At 34.8% G+C, this 19297-nt stretch overlaps 1 pseudogene; it reads left to right on the top strand.

The window, feature by feature from the left end:
• The first annotated feature begins 7979 nt into the window (after nucleotides 1-7979).
• Nucleotides 7980-8098, top strand: LOC145260725 (5S ribosomal RNA; annotated as a pseudogene).
• The last annotated feature ends 11199 nt before the right edge of the window (nucleotides 8099-19297 follow it).

Genomic DNA, 19297 nt, shown 5'->3' with positions numbered 1-19297 from the left:
TTCATATCAATTGCAATGTCAGTTTTTGAATATTTCATGTTTCAAAATAATAGAACAGGGCAGGTAAATAAACAAAATAGTTTTTTTTATTAATATAAATACAAATAAATTTAATCCAAATTCATTAGTAGCACCTTCTGCCTTGATAACAGCATCTATTCACCAGGGCATGGAATCAACAAGCTTCTCGCAATATATATCCCATGTGTTCTGGATTGCAACCTTGATGGCTGCAAGGGTAGTAGGTTTTTCTTTGCGGAGCTTTCTCTTTATCTGGTTCCACAAGGTTTCAATAACGTTCAAATCTGGCGAGTTCTGACCCACACGAGGTAAAGTAGCCGCAGTCGTAAAGTGGACAAAGAATAGGAAAGAACTTCAACTCGCTTTTTTTATTGTTGTACAACGACATTTATTTCCTCATTCACTCGATACCTTTGTGACGTCCCTTAAGGTGATCATTTTCTTGAACGTCATTCACGCCTCTACCGTGATCTCGAACGTTCTGTTCGTTTCCTGCTTCGCGCCTCTCCAGTGATCGTTCTCTTTCTCCTTTTCATTGTCTTTTTTATTTGTTTTTCGGTGACGTCATTTTGCACTGGATAATTAAAAATCATAAGAGAAGTTATGGCGCTGAGAACTGGACATAAGACAAGATGTAGTCGACTACATATCACTCATCCGAATTCAGCGTTTAATAGTTCTTCATTCCCTTCATTACCGTAGCAATTGTATGATGGAAATGCTTAGCAAGAAGTGTTACACTACACTGATGATTGTGTAAGCATAAAACACTTGTTTCTGTTGATCAAAATTATTTGATTATAATTAATGTATATATATATATATATATATATATATATGTGCGTATATATATATATATATATATATATATATATATATATGTCAGGTCATGTCATATGCTACTGGTACTATGTAACCCAGTACTACCTGCCTCATGGTCGGGTCACCGGCGACTAAACTGGTTCCCCCACCAGACTTGTTTGGTGAGGAGTGTGGCTAGTCTCCCTGAAGGATTAAAAACAAGACCATCAAATTTTTCGGGGTAATCGGCCAACTAGAACCGTGTGTGTTTGTGTGTGTCTATGTGTGTGTTGGGGTGGAGAGGGCTCCCGTAAGCCGTGGTGAAGGCAACCTTTCTAGGAGAAGCAAATCTCTGATTTAAAAAACCATAAAGCGGGAGTCCAGTACCCGCATTAAGCTGGTCAGCAGTTTAACTTGTTACTGGCTATTTTGCTCTTGCTTGTTGCTGGATCTCAACATTTTGAACTGAGAGAGAGAGATAGAGAGAGAGAGAGAGACTTAGCTGTCGTACAAAGCTAAGCCTCTGTAACATCATCGGTGTATAGATACTCCCTCAGGCATTTGTCTATTAAAATGGTCCTGTGGCGATGGAAGTTTTTTTGGGATTCATGGACTTTAAATGTCTGAAGGAGTGGCACTCGTCTGACAAGACGTTGCAATCACATATATATATATATATATATATATATATATATATATATATGTGTGTGTGTGTGTGTGTGTGTGTGTGTTTACAAGTTTCGCTACGCTAGTATGGCAATGTTTCAATCTGTAGTTATTAATAACGAAGATCTCTTCAGGCGAGAATCTTCTTGTATTTTTTATATTGAAAACTGATTACAATATATGTATATGGGGGTGTATGTATGGAGAGTTAGGTAATATACTAATAAAGAGGACTGCTTTCTATTATATAAATCTCACTTGTCTGTTTAAATGTATGTATGTATGTATGTTTGTATGTCTGTCTAAAACTTTCGACAGAGGCGACGCATTTTCACGAGATTGGTATCATTTTAAAGCTCGATAACTCGGACGACATCCTCTTTTTTCGAGCGACTAACCTTAATTTAAATCTACGTCTCTTCCGGTTTGACGATGGACGCAACAGGAAAGCCGTGACGATTTTTTCATGTTCTTTTCCTCCTTCAAACCTGCCTACCTACTACCACTTTGTTTTAGTTTTGTTTTGTGTGTGTGTGTGTGTGTGTGTTTTTGTTTTTTGTTTTTTGCTGAACACACACCTCCAAACACCCGGGCAACGCCGAAAACCCAGGCTAGGTATAAAATATATATATGCACTTTTTGCGTAGTACATATACAGACAGTTGGTTTTTTCTAGAAAATATGTTGTAACCCAACTACCCGTAAATATTACTACCTTAACGTCACCGCGCGCTTCTCGAGCCGCGTCACGATTGACTTTCCATGTCTTAAGACTACATTCACTTTTCGTTTTTGTTTTCCTTGTTACCATCTCTCACTATCCACTCCCTCCCATCCCCGAACCGCGATCACCACCCGTTCATATACCCTCACGTCTTATCGAGCGCCCTTTACTCTAGCCATCGCGAGGTGGCAGTCGTCCTTTGAAAGCGATATCCTTCAAATACTCTTATCTGAAAGAGGCCATCGATCGGCCGTGCTTTTTGTTGTCCTCTTTTGCAAATCTGGCCGATTAGGGCGGTGACATGCGCAAATTCCTCACATCTACATCGCGAGCCGATCATCTTTAGAGCAGCCGCACCGATAAAAAGCGAGTGAACCATGTCTGGTAAATATGACTTTAGAATCATACGCCCGATTAATACAAAATGAAAATGATAAAATAATCGGTATTGCCCGATTGTAAAATTAGTTAATACATGAAGCAAATAAAATATTCCGACACAGCGACACTGTATATTTACTATTATAAGTTATCTTGTTAGATGTTTAAAATTAAGTAAAACTAGCACACTTGCCGGTATATATATATATATATATATATATATATATATATATATATATATATATATATATATATATATACTAGCATGGGTACTCGGCGTTGCCTGGGTTGACATAAAGTTTTCATCATGGGTAACGTGGATACCTCTACAACAATTTCAACAATAAAAGAACGGATAAAAACATGTAAATGTAATCGCCCCCAAAAAGAAGTATCTGATACCCTCTCCACCATATATTTCGACAGAAGAGATCACTGTCCTAAGAAATCTCACAATTTTGTGAACCTAAAAAAAATAGAGTTTATAAACATTAATGCGTGCGTTTATTTTTTATTTTGGTAAATGTGTAGTTTAGCGGCGTAAATTATTTCCCAGACAAAAAATATAAAACTATTTATTTTATATAAAACACATTGTTAGATCCAAAGCCTGAAATAAAACCAAAAAAACAATTTTATTTTTATTATTTTTTATCATTTATATTTATTATTCGAGGCCGCTATATTGCTTTTAAAATTTGGCCTTTCTAAGGTTTGGTAGATTGGCCTTTTTAAGCTCTTTTATAAACTATGTTTTTGGCCGTCATATTTTTTTTTTCAATGAAAGAGCGTAAAAAAGGCCAAATTTGGCCTTAAAAAGCCAATCTGTCAAACCCCAAAAGGCCAAATTTTAAACGTGTAAAGTGTGCACATTTAGTCTAATGAAAAATTAAAAAAAAAAACATAAAAATGAATTTTTTGTTTTGTTTCAGCTTTTGGGCCTAATAAGGTTTATATAAAAATAGTTTTTATAATTTTTTTGTCTGTGAAATAATGTACGCCGATAAACTACACATTTACCTTTATTTTTTGTAAGGGCACGTTTTTACTGTTTTTTTTTCTTGTAAATAAAGGGAATTTTCGATTTGCTTTTTTAAGGAGGGGGCTGTTCGATTTGCTTTTTATTTGTCGTTTTATGTTTCTAATGTAGCCCCTCCCCCCCAAAAAATTGAATTTATCATATTTGGGGGTTTGTTTGGTTTATTAAATTGTTAGGTGAAAGTAGAGAATGGTCTCATGAAAATAATTAAATTTATCTTTATTTTATGTTTCCAATGCAATTTTCCCTCCACCAGAAAAACAAATTGTATTTGTTAGATTCTGCCCTTCCACTCAATCTCCAAACTTGAAAAATGCTAGCGGTAGCATGTCTGGTTAAACACTTGGTGGCCAAAAAGTGGGTGCTGATTTACGTTACATTTATAGAGAAAAGTGATCCCTCACTCTAACATGTTATTTTTTTTCAAAATTTCGTCTCTCATAATATTTATGAAGGCTGTTTAAATCTATTAAGCCTAAAAAGTAGATCTTCATTTTTTTTCGGGGTTAAACGCCGCTGGGTCACGTCGTATACAGTTACCTTTATAATTAGAAAATTAAGTTTGTAATCGATTAAATTAACGCGAAAATTAGAAAATACATTTGTAATCGATGAAATTTACGTGTGATAAGAAAAAAGTGTAAATTGTGGAATTTAGAGGGGCAGTATATCTTCATTTTTTTTAGGTATTAAACTACGCTCCGTTAAAGGAAGAAAAAACAAACAAATGAAATCTTTTCAGTTTTTTTTTTTAAAGAAAAACATACACGGAATTATTTTTTCAAGCTAGAAACCTATTGAACTTACCAAATGATATTTGGTGAACATTTGTTTTTTATGGATAGCATCTAGGGGCAAATAACTCTAAAAAACTTTTTAAAATGTCACTGTTAGAAATATTAATTCCAAAATAAATTAAATTAAATATATTATCAATATAATTGTTTGAAATTTATTAAATAACAATTTTAAATAGAATACTTAAAATAATTCTCTCGCTTAAAACGTTAACTAAGATACCGCTATTTAGTAAAATCGATTTTTCTTAATGTCATAGGCAAATAAGGTGATCTCTTAATTGTATATTTTTGCAATTATCATACTATATATAAAAATAAATGAAAGATTAAAGTAAGACACGTTTTGTACATATTAATCAAATTGTGAACAAATAACCGAACAAGCAGACAGGAATACGAATTTATTAGCATATAAGCGACGCTCTTTGTGTAAACAAATCGAGCGGAGGTATTTCGGACGATATCAAAACATCGTTAAACTCACTACTCGTTCTAGCAGCCGCCAATAGCGTAATGGTTAGAAGCCTTGACTGCCGTATAAACGGTCGGGTTTCAATCCCGGCTTGAGGTAGTTGCCTGTCTAGCCGCACTGATGAGCTGTGAAACAGCGAAACAGTACTGTATGTGGATGACTATATATATATATATATAACATCAGACCAATAACCATGAACTCGATGGTTGTTTGTTCGATTTCGGGCTGGTTTAGTCACGTTAAAAAGTTAGGGTGCAGCGAAAAACCTCTGTCGCTTGATAACTATATAAAAACTCTCATATTTTTGATCTTGAGCATTTTGGTAATGATATCGTCTGTTACTGCTTTAGCATAATGCAAAGTTGTTTATAAATAAAACATATGGAGCGCAGTAGGAGAGGCGGTCGATATATAAAACATACAATTGCTTACGGCGCTTAATCCCTGGCTTGTTAAGTAGAGCTACTGTCTATCAGTGGTTTGATTCCTTGCTAATCTAGCAACCCGGAATAGCTGTGATACATGTTTTGATCTAACTACATAGCGGTATCGCAAAACACCCTGTTTGTCGTTTCTGAATGTTTTAGATGAACACTGATTATTCGTATTCTTTGGATTCATCGGACTACTGTTCGAATCTTCAGTGCCATTTCTACAACGTCGATTGATACAACATTCGATCTTCTTTACGTGTATTTTGTCGAACTCGTGAATTTTTCTGTCGAACTCGGGAATTTTGACACTGCACGGGGTTAGCATACCTTTTTCCGTCAGCCATGATTGGATAGAGTTTCTTAGTAATTCGCTATTGTATTTTTCGGTCGCCCCACTGAGAATTGAACCTTCAACCATCAGTAGAATATCATTTCACAATTGATATTCAAAGTACTTTAGCAACTATTACCAAAGTAATGTTTGTTAAAGTATTGTTTTAAGTGTTCTAGTTAGATATATTATATAAAATTAGATTATTTTATTTATTTGATTTACATTTAATTTATTTTTAAAGTTAAATGGCATTTAATTAATTTATTATTATTATTATTATTATTATTATTATTATTATTATTATTATTATTATTATTATTATTATTATTATTATTGGCTCATATGGAGCTTTCACACAAGTCAACAAACGATCTGATTGTGGACCTGTTGTGTTCTCTGGAAGCTGAGTGACAACAAGTCTCCCCAGATGTCCAGCTCTCTCCACCTCCTTCGATAGCATGTGCAAATAAATTTGCGTCATCGCAACAGCCTCATACCATTGATTTCTCACTGGTAGTGGCCATTGGTTTATACTGGAATTTGAGTGGCACTAAGCCTCCCCACGATCCCAGTTCTCTTCGCGCTTGTCCAGCGGAGGTCTGGCCACGCTCTCTCCTCGGTCTTTCCATCCTCCTTGATCCTTCTCGGCTCTTTGGTATTGCTTTTCTATTGGGGGGGGGGCGGTGATGAAACAATGGAGGAATGCATGATGGGGGTGTAGAACTTGTAGATATTCTGCTTCCGCATTCTCCATTCCCTGTAATGCTTTTTCGTTATATTATATTATTTCCCACATTCTAGGGGTTTCCTTAATATTTCAGCCGTTTTCATTATCGTTAGGCATTGTATTTTTGCAGTTATTCCTCTGATTCCAATTTCTGACATTCTTTTTTCGAAGTTTTTCGGATTTGTTCTTAGTGCTCCTACTATTATCGGTACTATTTTAATTTTCTTCCTCATCCAAATCCCCTTCAACTCTCTGGCTAGCTCTGTGTATTTGCTTCGTTTCTCCTTTTCTTTCATAGTCACCCTGTGGTCAGCTGGGACAGCAAAGTTTTCGATTTGACAGTATTTCTCTTTCTTGTTAATTATTACGACATCTGGTCTTCTTGCTTGGATGGGTTTGTCCGTCTGTATGTCCATGTCCCATAGGATTTTGTGGTTCTCGTTTTCGAGTGCTGTTGCGGGTTTATGCTTGTATCATTTGTCTGTACGCTCAAAATGCAGTCGTTTGCATAATTCCCAGTGTACCGCCCTCCCCACTTGGTCATGCCTGTTTTTGTATTCCTTTTGGGCATTCACTTACTATATGGTTTATCGTTTCATCTCTTTGTCCACAGTCTGCATTTGCTGTTTTCTTGTGTTTTATCGGTCCTAGCTTTGATATGGTTGGTTCTTATCGAGTTATCTTGTGCTGCAGTTATTAGAGATTCAGTTTCTCGGTTTATATGTCCTTTTCGCATCGATGTCCAGGTGTTTTCGTTATTCTCAGCTTTTGTCATTCTTATGAATCTTCCGTGGAATTGTTTCTCTTCCCATTTCTCTTTTCTCGTTTTGTTGTTTGTCTCTCTGTTTTCTGTTTTGTTATTTTTTTTTTAGTGTCTCTCGCTGCCATAATTATCCTTTCAGTGTTTTGCATTGGAAGGGGGGGGGTCATTTTATAACAAGGACACTTTAAAAAACGATATGCAATATATTCGATTTTAAACTTGGAAACAATGCTAGAGAAACGCATGGAATGCTTCAGACTGCTTTTAAAATCATCAGTTTTTGATTGTCATAAGATATTCAAGGAAGGCAGGGAGTCTGTGAGGGATGATGATAGATGTGGGAAGAGTAAAGTAGTGAGAGTATCAGAGCTGATTGGCCGAATAAGAATTTCATGGATAAGAACCGGCATGTGTCTATAGAGGCAAGAAGTGCAAAGTTTCATGTCAATGTGGGAACTGTTAGAAAATTATTCGCGAGGAACTGGAGATGCAGAAAATGTTAGTGAATGCACGAGTCCACGCCTCCATTCTTGTCATTAACTACTTTACTAAAATGGGAATGAAAACAGTTCCTTACACTCAGACCTAACTGTATGTGACTTTTGGTTATTTCCTCAGATCAAAGAAAACTTTAGATGTTGTCGTTATGAGACAATTAAGGAGATAAAAGAAGCTATAACTAGGGTTATTGACACCTTCACATAAGGATTCCATGGTACTTTCCAGAATTTTTTGGAACGTTACAACAAGTGGACTGCAGCCGGAGGAGATTACTTCGAAGTGGCCTAGAGTTTCATGTGTGTACAATCAATTGAAGTACGACATAATCACGTTAACACACCGGTTCCCGTCAGATCACCGAAGTTAAGCAACGTTGAGCCTGGTCACTACTAAAATGGGTGACCAATTTGAGAATTCCAGGTGCTGTATGTAGGATGACGTCGACACCTCCCTGCAAAAAGTTGCAAAAACCTAACGTCATCATCTCCCCTAACGGGGATATACATGCGACTGCGGACCGCTTGTAAGTTTCATACTCCCATGAAACTTCCTCCTTCGGAGGAAGCCGGTTAAACCCTGAATAGGGTTGGTGCTGACTGCACACACACACACCCACACACACACACACCCACACCCAATCAATTAAAATGTCCACACGAAAAATGTCTGGAAACTTATTGAAGACCCTTCGTAATTAATTGTAGGTCGTTCAGTTTTTATGTAGAAAGCTCCGAGTATTTTTTATTTTTTTATATTTTAAATTTGTTTCAAAGTGTTTATCTTTAAACATATAAACCACAGATCTGCTTTTCACGTATGAGTAATGGAATAAATATAAAGTATACGTTTCTTTTTTAGCTTTTTAAAACAGAACAATGAGTTCCTAATAATTTAGAATGTTTCTTTTTTTCAGAGTACCTGCCTTAAAACAAGTTTCTGAGTCTGAACTTCACTCCTGTCTTAACGTGGAAGATGTACATCAAATATGTTGCCAATGTCACTGGAATCGTATCTCTCGTCCGACTCAATTTTTTTTTTATCTGCATAAGAATCAAATACATCCTAGAGGGTGTATATTTGCCACATCTGAGGAAGACCTGATCACAGCAACTTTGTTTATATTTGCATCGACAAAGTTGAAAATCGGTTTCGAAATATAGTAAGCAATGTTCTTTTCTCTTCCCCATAAACTCTTTCCCTATTACAAGCCTTTTACTGATCTGTTGATATTTTCTTGGAAGCTGCTCGACTGAACTTCAATATATTGTCTCCTCCCGGAAAAAAAAGTCACAGCAAACATTCGCCTAACAGCAAGCATTATCGGCAGCTCACACTCCTCTTTTTCTCTGCCTAAATCTAAATGCAAATTATATGAACAAAGTTTCTCCCCTGCTGATTGCGTGTGCAATTCTGTGTCGCGGCATATTTTCCAAATGATTACAACATAGTTGTTTTCACATTCAATGTAAAACAGGTTCTTTTGGAGCTGTCCTCTTAGATGATTAAGCCGTAACCAATTTCCCATCACTACAAACCATTAAAATGTTGTTTCACCGACATCCTAACATTCATTAATCCAGAACCTTCGAGCTTTAATAAGTGATAACTTCCATGTACAAAAACAAACAGTATTTGGATCGTTTCAATTAATGTTCTAATCTTGAGTATTATCCCCACAAGTTCTTCAGGTGCATCTTGATAATAATGGTTCTTATTTATGAATAATAGGAAGAATTTTTGTTTTCTAAAGAATCATAATCGTCAGGATTCAAATAATGTGCCATCGTTATGAAACGGTATAAATTCGAGTTTGTAGCGATTTGATTAACTCTTTCTGATTTTTTTTTTCTGATAAGAGTTGATAACATGTATTTTTTCTCATAAATCCGACCAATGTTCTCATCTTTGGGGTTATCTAGATATACGATGAATTATGATTAGATGATTAGAATCGGTGCATACCCGAATTAATACAAACGACTTAAGAGTCGTTCCTTTTCACAAAGGCATCACACATTTTGAATTTTAATGATCACTGTTTGTTTGGGAAAATTAAATCTTACAGACACACTCTAACAGAAGCACACATACACACACACGCATATATATATATATATATATATATATATATATATATATATATATATATATATATATATACTAGCATTTCAGCCCGGTGTTGTCTGAGTGTTTGGAAGTGTATGTTGAGCAAAAGAAAAAGTGGTAGTAGGAAGGCAGGTTCGTACTGCAAAAGAAGGAAAAGAACGGGGGGGATGGGAAGCCTGACGTCGTTGCTGTTACGACCACCGCCAAACCGAAAGTGACATATGCTTAAATTAAGGCTAGACAATCCTGCAGAAAGTGGCCAGTTGAAGGTTTAGATATTAATGTTTTTAGCTATTTTTTTCGATAATGTCATCTGAAAGGGCGAACTTACAAAACGATACTGATCTTATAAAAATCCGTCACCTCTGTCGAAATTTTTGGCAGACATGCAAACATACATACATACATTTATATATTGGTAACTAAAACGTTTCGACCCAAACCGATTAAAAAGCTTGCCCTATCTCTGAATAACGTTTCTGTCAAATTTCAAATGTTTACACCAGAAATTGTCTGAGTAATTTGGTAGAGACCGCAGAGGTCGAATTTTTTAAACTTTGACCCCTATTATGACCCCTTAAGATTTATTATTTTTGGCTCAAATCAAGTTATTAAGTTAGATCCATGTCCAAGAAACCTATATCTAAAATTTCATGTGTTTCGACCAAAAATTGTCGGAGCAGTATAGCAGAGTTCTCAAAGGTAAAATCGTTGAACTTTGACCCCTTAACAGCCAAATTTCTGTCCGAACACGGATTACAAAGATTTTCCCAAATCTCAGTAACCTGTATATGAAATTGCGAGTGTGTAGACTGAAAATTGATACGGTTATTGCGTAGGAAAAATGTACACAAACACACAGACACACAGACACGTTCACTTTTATAGATATACTAGCGGGGGGGTACCCGGCGTTGCCCAGGTGTTTGTAGGTGTGTGTATGGGGGGAAGATAAGTAATAACCCTGAAACGATATTAAAAAAAATCGGAAAAACCAAAAACAAAAAAAAAAACAGCGAAAAAAAACCGACGTGTGTATGAGGGGGGGGGAAGTAAACTAAAGAATAAGCGAAGTAAAAAAAAGAAAGAAACGTTGCCCACGTGTCTAAAGATGTAAAAGAAACAAAAATAGTTTCGGTCGTGAGGCTGAATTGAACCCGGGAACCTTCACGCGGAGGCGAAACAAACTCCAACCACTTAACCGTGTAGGCCAAGAGTAAGAGGAATTGATTATAGTGTTAAAATAAGGCTTATAAAGCGAGTGAAAGAGGTTTGATTGACAGATAGCCACTAAATGAGGTCATCGCTGGAGCGTTACTTCATATTAGCGTTTATTAAATTACGTATTTCGTTTCCTGTCTAGACATCTCTCTCTCTATCTGTCTCTCTCTCTTTCTCTCTCTCTCTCTGCTTGCGTTTGTGTATGTGTGTGTGTCTCTCTCTCTATCTCTCTCTCTCACTTCGTCTTCCTTACTCTTAAGACGGTTACTAAAAAAGAAAATGGCTTCTGGCTGTTTTTTTTTGTAAAAACTTCGATCGTTAATATTTTTTGTAAGCGTATTTTTTTTGTTTTTACTTCACATTTTTGGCTTGTTATTTTTCGTTTAACTATCGTATCTAACTATTTTTAATGTGCTAATAGCTTTGGTAACGTTGTCATAGCGTAGAAGTTCATAGTTTAGCTTGTGTGAGTGTTAATTTTTTTTTACCGATAACAACATGCTTTTTAAATTCAGACGCCATTAGAGCTTGCTGACGTCAAGATCACGTGACATGACTCAGCGGGTTTTAAATACAAGTTGACCCCAAATAAACGGCCCCGTGTATACTTTATGTAGAAGAGTTAGCGCCCGCATTTTTTGGGGCAGTTATAAATCGATTTAAAAATATGTAATGTTTAACATTAAAATGTCACTTTTTTGCCCCCCCCCTGCAGAAAATCGATCAGTTGACGCACTTCTGATGGTCCTTTTGGGCTAATCTTTCGATATTTGTCGTCCGGAGGGTAGGGTTTAATATGATACCAAGTTTGTGAATTTTTGTTCCGTCGGTCAAAAGTTTTTAGCAAACATACAAACATACATACATACAAACATACATACCTACATATCTTTTCGCTAGGAGTGCTAGTGCTTTGAGTTCGTCAGAGTACTGGCCATTGTAATATTTGTAAAACAAAAATAATGATGATACGATGAGATAGAAGTTTGAGTTTAGTTAATAGTTCTGAACCTATAATGTTGACGAGATTTGTTAACCCTTTCTATGAGCGAGAGACAAGTTGCAGATGCACCAGGCACGATGTGGCAAGAATGCTCTATGCAGGCGCGAACCGTGGACTTGTATAGATACAAGACATTCTCATGTATGAGTAGCTTTTTGGCACGGTAAAGAGAGAGAGAGAGAGAGAGAGAGAGAGAGAGAGAGAGAGAGAGAGAGAGAGAGACCATCTTCCACTCAGCAACCTTGGCAATTACCAATGTATTTGTTACAATTAATGTTGTCTGTGAATGGTAATACATATCTATGATGAACTCTCCCGGCGATTTCGACATATGCACTTCGGCCACAACATCTAAGTTGCTCAGAAATGCACACAAATGATTTGTTTATACTGATGAAGGCTTTGTGTAGAACCAAACACACTTTTTGGTATTGCTGCGAAGATTTGTCGGTGCAGAAGACTGATACAGTACATAGTATATAACAGACTCCAGGTTTTTTCGCTCGACTTTTCTTCTCGTAGACGCCTGTCTTAACGACAACTAAGGGTGCATCTCTTCAAGTGAATTATGCGCTCTCAGATAACAACCTGGAAATTTCGACGACTCGGTGCGGTACATACAGCATCCCCCATCTGGTACTGGCCAGGCGCAACGTTGTTTGACTTCGGAGATCTGGCGAGAACCGGCGTGTCATCGTAATTGTCATATATATATATATATATATATATATATATATATATATATATATATATATATATATATATATATATATATATGTGTGTGTGTGTGTGTGTGTGTGTGTGTATGTGTGTGTGTATGTGTGTGTGTTTGTTCCATTTTTCCAATTCATGTTGTTTGTGAATGTTAATATATATAAACGTTCGTGCATATATATATATACACACATATATATGTGTGTGTACACACACACACACACACACACACACACACATATATATATATATATATATATATATATATATATATATATATATATATATATATATATATATATATATACAAGCAAAAGTACCCTTCGTTGACTGGGTTCAAAAACAGCCTAAAGAGAATGGACTGATTTATTAACGTATGATAGGTTATGAATACAAAGGGTTGTAAAGAGTTAGCTTCGAATTTGAGGGAATCAAAACCAAAGCAAAATATGATGAAAGTAAAAATAAAATAGATAAGCCCCATAATTTATTATACCATACCTGTTCACACTGAAACACTTATCACAATATTCTGTGGATCTATATTAAAAAAACTTGTTAAACTTTGTGACATATTTCCATTCTATGGAGATCAGGCGCGAACGAAAACCCCATAATTTTATTATACCATATTTCTTCAAACTGAAACATAATTATCAAAGTATACTTACGCAGATAGATATGAAAAGTGTTTATTAAAGTTTGTGCCTATTTCCAGTCTATGGAGGCCAGGCGTGAACGCAGACCACACAATTTTATTATACCATCCCTATTTAAGTTAAAACATATTTATCCAAGTATTATTATGTACACCTATATCAAAAACACTTGTAAACGTTTTTTTTTTAATTTTAATTTTTTTTATTTCCATGCTTTGCGGACCAGGTGCGAACGCAGACCCCACAATTTTAATGAACCACCATTCTGCAGGATCAAACATACCCACTCCTGTGTCTCGATACATCTCCTATCAGTATATGTAATCAGTTTTTTAAAATAGTCCACCATATAGGAGCGTATTCGTGACCACACACACACACACACACACACACACACACACACACACACATTCAGGTTTATATTATAGATATATGTGTGTGTGTGTGTGTGTGTGTGTGTGTGTGAACGTTGAATGGTTATAAATACGTACTAACGTTCTATAAAGTCCGTGTAATTACACTTAGCAAGTTGTTAATTCATTTTATCTTTTCTATAGGGCTGTCTTATATTTTGTCTCGTCTCTCCTCCACACATTGTTTTTTTTGTTTTTGTTTTAAATTGTTTTTTACTTTCTGGTTGTCTTAATTTTATTCCGTCGTTAACGTCAATGAAATGAAAACAAAGCCGACATCTTGCATGTCTCGATCTCATTGCGCCAGAGAGGACTAACAGGACTGTCATTAATTTACTCAATTCCCGCTTGACTTTTTTTGTTGTTGTTGAGTTTTATTTTTTTTATTTTTTTTTTTTTTTTACTCGTCCTAAAGTTCTTTTATTAATTCCTCGGCCAATTTACATGGCGGCAAATCGTTTTGTCTTCGCTGATTGATAAAGATGATTTTTCTTGTTTTTTTTTTTTTTGTTTTTTTGCTTCGTCGATTGGTCGCTTCTTACTGAACGTGGCGTGTCTTTCGAACGTAAACCTTCATGAGCGTTGTTTATGTCGATTAGCGAAGGAAACGGGAACGAGTTTCTTCTTAATTGTCAAGGAAAACTGCTATAGTAAAACCCCGGGATCCGACATTAAAAATTAGTAACAAAATACAGTACATCATTTAATACACATGTATATAATCAAGTAACAAATAACATCGTAAGGCGGGGCAAATACTGTAATAAGGGACCGTAAAAACATGTTATTCTACAACGTAACCTGAAAAAAAACGTAGCCTAGGGTCACCGTATCCCGAGGTTCTACTATATACTATTTCGACATTGGGACAAGAACATCTTTTACTCCCTTATTAGATGGTTATGCGCATCTTTCGGATATATATATATATATATATATATATATATATATATATATATATATATATATATATATATATATATATATATAGCCAGTAGAGTTTAGTTTCCTAGAAGTACATCCAATGAAACAACATGTGTCTACCAAAATAGTGCTCAATGAGTGAACAGAGCAGGTATATTAATTTTATTTATACAAACATTAATGGCTACATATGTGCATACATGTTTCTGTAATCACCCACGTTGGGGGATTACGTCTTCAGGCCAAGAATTACCGTTGATAAACGAAATAGGAAAATGTATTTGGTGGACATATCACTTTCGACGGTAATTCTTGGCCTGAAGACGTAATCCCCCAACGTGGGTGATTACAGAAACATGTATGCACATATGTAGCCATTAATGTTTGTATAAATAAAATTAATATATATATATATATATATATATATATATATTATTATCATTATTTTTATTATCTATAATAATTATTAAATACCTACAGACACTAGTGTTTCATCCTTTCGGGAATCATTAGTGCAAGGTGTCACGATTAATGCAATTTCCGTTTTAGTGTTTAAATATTCCTATCTATCTAATATATCAACAGTATATGTATATTTACATTGTACAGTGTATGTATATTTACTTATATTTTACTATATGCATTTACTTACATACTTACTTGCGTTATCCAGAATTTTCTGATACCGACCATTCTCTCCCCTTAATTTTTTTCATTACATTTGGTGTCTTTTAATAACTTCTGCTGATATTTTCTTAAGTAATAACTTGTACATTTCAGTTGACCTCATTTTTGCTCTATATTTTTGGCGCCTTTTAACGTCATCTTATCTGGGTGATTTTGGCTTTTTTATTTTAACTTTAATTCAATTACCATTCAATTTTTTTTCTCTCTCTCTTCTTCTTCTCTCATTTTTTCTCTCTTTTTCTTCTTCGCTCATTTTTCTTAATTACGCCTTATCTCGGTAGCCGAGTCTAACGTAAATCTAATCTTTCGTTTAATAATATTATTAGAATTCTTTCCACATTTCCTTGTACCTATTTGTGAATTATTCCACGGATTTCTGCCTTTTGGATTATTTTGGACTATCGTCTAATACGGCGATTGCCTTGGATTTTACTTGTGCGAATGGAAATTCAATTAACTTTCTTGGATTTGCATTTCTGGATTTTATCGTCATTGGATACTTTACCTTTCACCAGACTATCCATTCACGTGAAATCACTTTTTCCTCACCATATTCCGTCTGCTTCACTTTTTGTTATCAAGTAAGATATTAGACTTACTTGTAGTTTCATCAAATACTTTTGCAAGCAAAATCCGATCCCGCATTTTGCTAAATCCTACCTTCTTATGAGATGGTAAGTATTTCTTCGAAACTCCGCGAATTAAGGACTACCCCCTTATTTAGTGTTTCCTTTTCAAATTAAATACGTTTTAACTCTTTTTCAAAGTGTTTTAACATGTTTTATTAACTACTAGCGGGGGTACCCGGCGTTGCCCGAGTGTTTGTTTCCGGGACGGGGGGGGAGGAGGAGTTTAAAAAAATGTTATGGTAGGTAAGTAGGAAGGATCAAACCCGGAGTCATGAGTAAAAGTAGGAAAATAAAGTGTGAAAAAAAAAAAATCATCTGCAACGTTAACAGTTCGGCCACCAAGAAAAGTCCATTCCAGTTGTTTAGGAAAAAAAAAAACCCCACTATGGTAGGTCGGCGCGAACGTGAAAATATAATGTGAATTGTCCAGAACCCTAACCACTACGCCACAGAGCTCTGCAGCTTAGTTTAGTGATTTTAAATAACTTGACATGATAGAACTACGAAGCCAAACCGGTGTTCTCTTCTCAACTGTTCCTTGTGAACGATCTCCAAACGGTGTTAAGTGGTGGCAGGTGGAGGAGGAATTTTTAAGAGAGAAAATATTTTACCACTTCCATTGATCTTAACCGATTTTGGCCGTGACTTCTCAGCAGAAAAAGTATAGAAATCTAAGATTATCGAGGAATTTGAGAACTAATAAGCCTATAACAAACCTCAGATATTGTTCTGCCGTTTGTGCATAATGTATTTGCATGAAATATCTTGATTTTTAATCCTATTAAGGTCAAAATCCCACGGGAAAAATGAGTTCATTTTATTTATATAGAAAGAAGAGAAGAGAAGAGAAGAACATAAAAGAAGATAGAAGAATAGAAGAAGATAGAAGATAGATAGAAGATAGATAGAAGAAGATAGAAGAGAAGAGAAGATAGATAGAAGAGAAGAGAAGAGAAGAAAGATAGAAAGAAAGAATAGATGGATAGAAGAAGATAGAAATAGAGAAGAAGATATATATATATATATATATATATATATATATATATATATATATATATATATATATATATAATATAAAGCTGAATGTGTGTGTGTCTGGTCACGAATAGGCTCCTATATGATGGACTATTTTAAAAAACTGATTACATATAATAATAAAAGATGTATCGAGACACAGGAATGTGTATGTTTCATCTGGCAGATCGGTGGTTCATTAAAATTGTGAGATCTCGTAGGTCCACAAAGTATGGAAATAAAAAAAATTAAAAATTAAAAAGAAAACGTTTACAAGTGTTTTTGATATAGATGTACATAAGAATAATTTGATAAGTATGTTTTAACTTAAATAGGGATGGTATAATAAAATTGTGGGGTCTGCGTTCGCGCCTGGCCTCCATAGAATGGAAATAGGCACAAACTTTAATAAAGACTTTTCATAACTATCTGCGTAAGTATACTTTGATAATTATGTTTCAGTTTGAAGAAATATGGTATAATAAAAATTATGGGGTGTTAGTTATCGCCTGGCCTCCATAGAATGGAAATATGTCACAAAGTTTAACAAGGTTTTTTAATATATATCCAGAGAATAATGTGATAAGTGTTTCAGTGTGAACAGGTATGGTATAATAAATTATGGGGCTTATCTATTTTATTTTTACTTTCATCATATTTTGCTTTGGTTTTGATACCCCCAAATTCGAAGCTATCTCTTTACAATCCTTCCTTTTCATAAACTATCATACGTTAATAAATCAGAGTCCATTTTCTGGAGGCTGTTTTTGAACCCAGTCAACGACGGGTACTTTTGCTAGTATATATATATATATATATATATATATATATATATATATATATATATATATATAGGTGTGTGTATGTATCTATGGATATATATATATGCACACGCTCACATATATATGTGTATATATATATATATATATATATATGAATGTACATTATATATATACATATGTATGTATGCACATTATATATATACATATGTATGTATGCATGCACATTATATATATATATATATATATATATATATATATATATATATATATATATATATATATATATATATATATATATATGAATTGGATTGACAAATGTCTTTGGTTGGATATATTTTTTCTTCATCTGCGTCTTCTCCCGTCTGCTATAATCACCTTATACCTCGGGCACAAGTGATGGCTAGGTCGTCGGAGTCCTGAACCGATGGCCTGGATAAGGGGGCGATATTTCCTGTTCTGGGGGTCGTATGGGGTCATCCCCAATTGATTGGTTTGTCTTTCACGTTGGTGCCAGAAAAGCCGAAACAGAAACACACTATCGACACACGGTCGACAAACCCCAGAAACAATTTATATATTACAAAAACAGCGGAGGCTTCTATATCAGTTTGGCTCTCACCCAAACTTGCTATATATATATATATATATATATATATATATATATATATATATATATATATATATATATATATTGATGGTCGGACGATTCCAATTTTTTTCTGATTCTGATGCAATTACTGATTACACACTAAATTCCCGATTCCGAAACAATTTCGGATTCTGATCCCTTTTTTTTTCTATTTTTTTTTTTTATAAATCTATAAATATCTATATAATTATAAAACTCAGATCAGCTTGCCTGCTTGCGCGTTTAAACTGTCCATTTGCTTTCTGACTTCAGGTTTCAAAAAATTCGGCCGCTTACCTATTCCGTAGTCGTTTTGTCTTAAGTCCGATATCAAAAGCCATAACTACTATTTAAAGCATACACTTTTTTGTTTTAACACATTTTAACGTGTTTTCTTTACAGAAAAATGTAATTCAACCCTGTTGAGTAAAAAGAAACTGACCCCAATATTAATATGTCATATATTACTATAATCATATCCAGATTTATTTCTTTTAGTACCGCTCTTGTGGATTCCAACGATTTTTTTTCAGGCCTTACTTAAAAATATTTTCTCTTCAAGGAGGCGGGGGGAGGTAGAAACTTGGTTTTAGTTGTGCTTTTAGTAGGGCCTCCTTAATTTTGATTAGTGCTTGCATTAGTGCTCTAGAGGCTTCCTGGCTTTTATTTTTTCATTCATAATTAAAAAAATGTTTTCTCAAGACAATAAAAGACAATATAATATCAAAATCCCTTTTTATATTGAACATTTTTATTTCCTCTTTTAACGGCTAACAGGTAGACTAGTGCTATTTAAAAAATAGCGCGGGTCGTTAAAATACAACACCGTTTAAAAAGTCGTTAATAAATAA

The sequence above is a fragment of the Euprymna scolopes genome, chromosome 36, assembly GCF_053919585.1.
Source record: "Euprymna scolopes isolate OS-2025 chromosome 36, ASM5391958v1, whole genome shotgun sequence".
NCBI lineage: Eukaryota > Metazoa > Mollusca > Cephalopoda > Sepiida > Sepiolidae > Euprymna > Euprymna scolopes.
The sequence above is the reverse complement of the archived record's forward strand: the minus strand, read 5'-3'. Positions and strand labels throughout refer to the sequence as shown.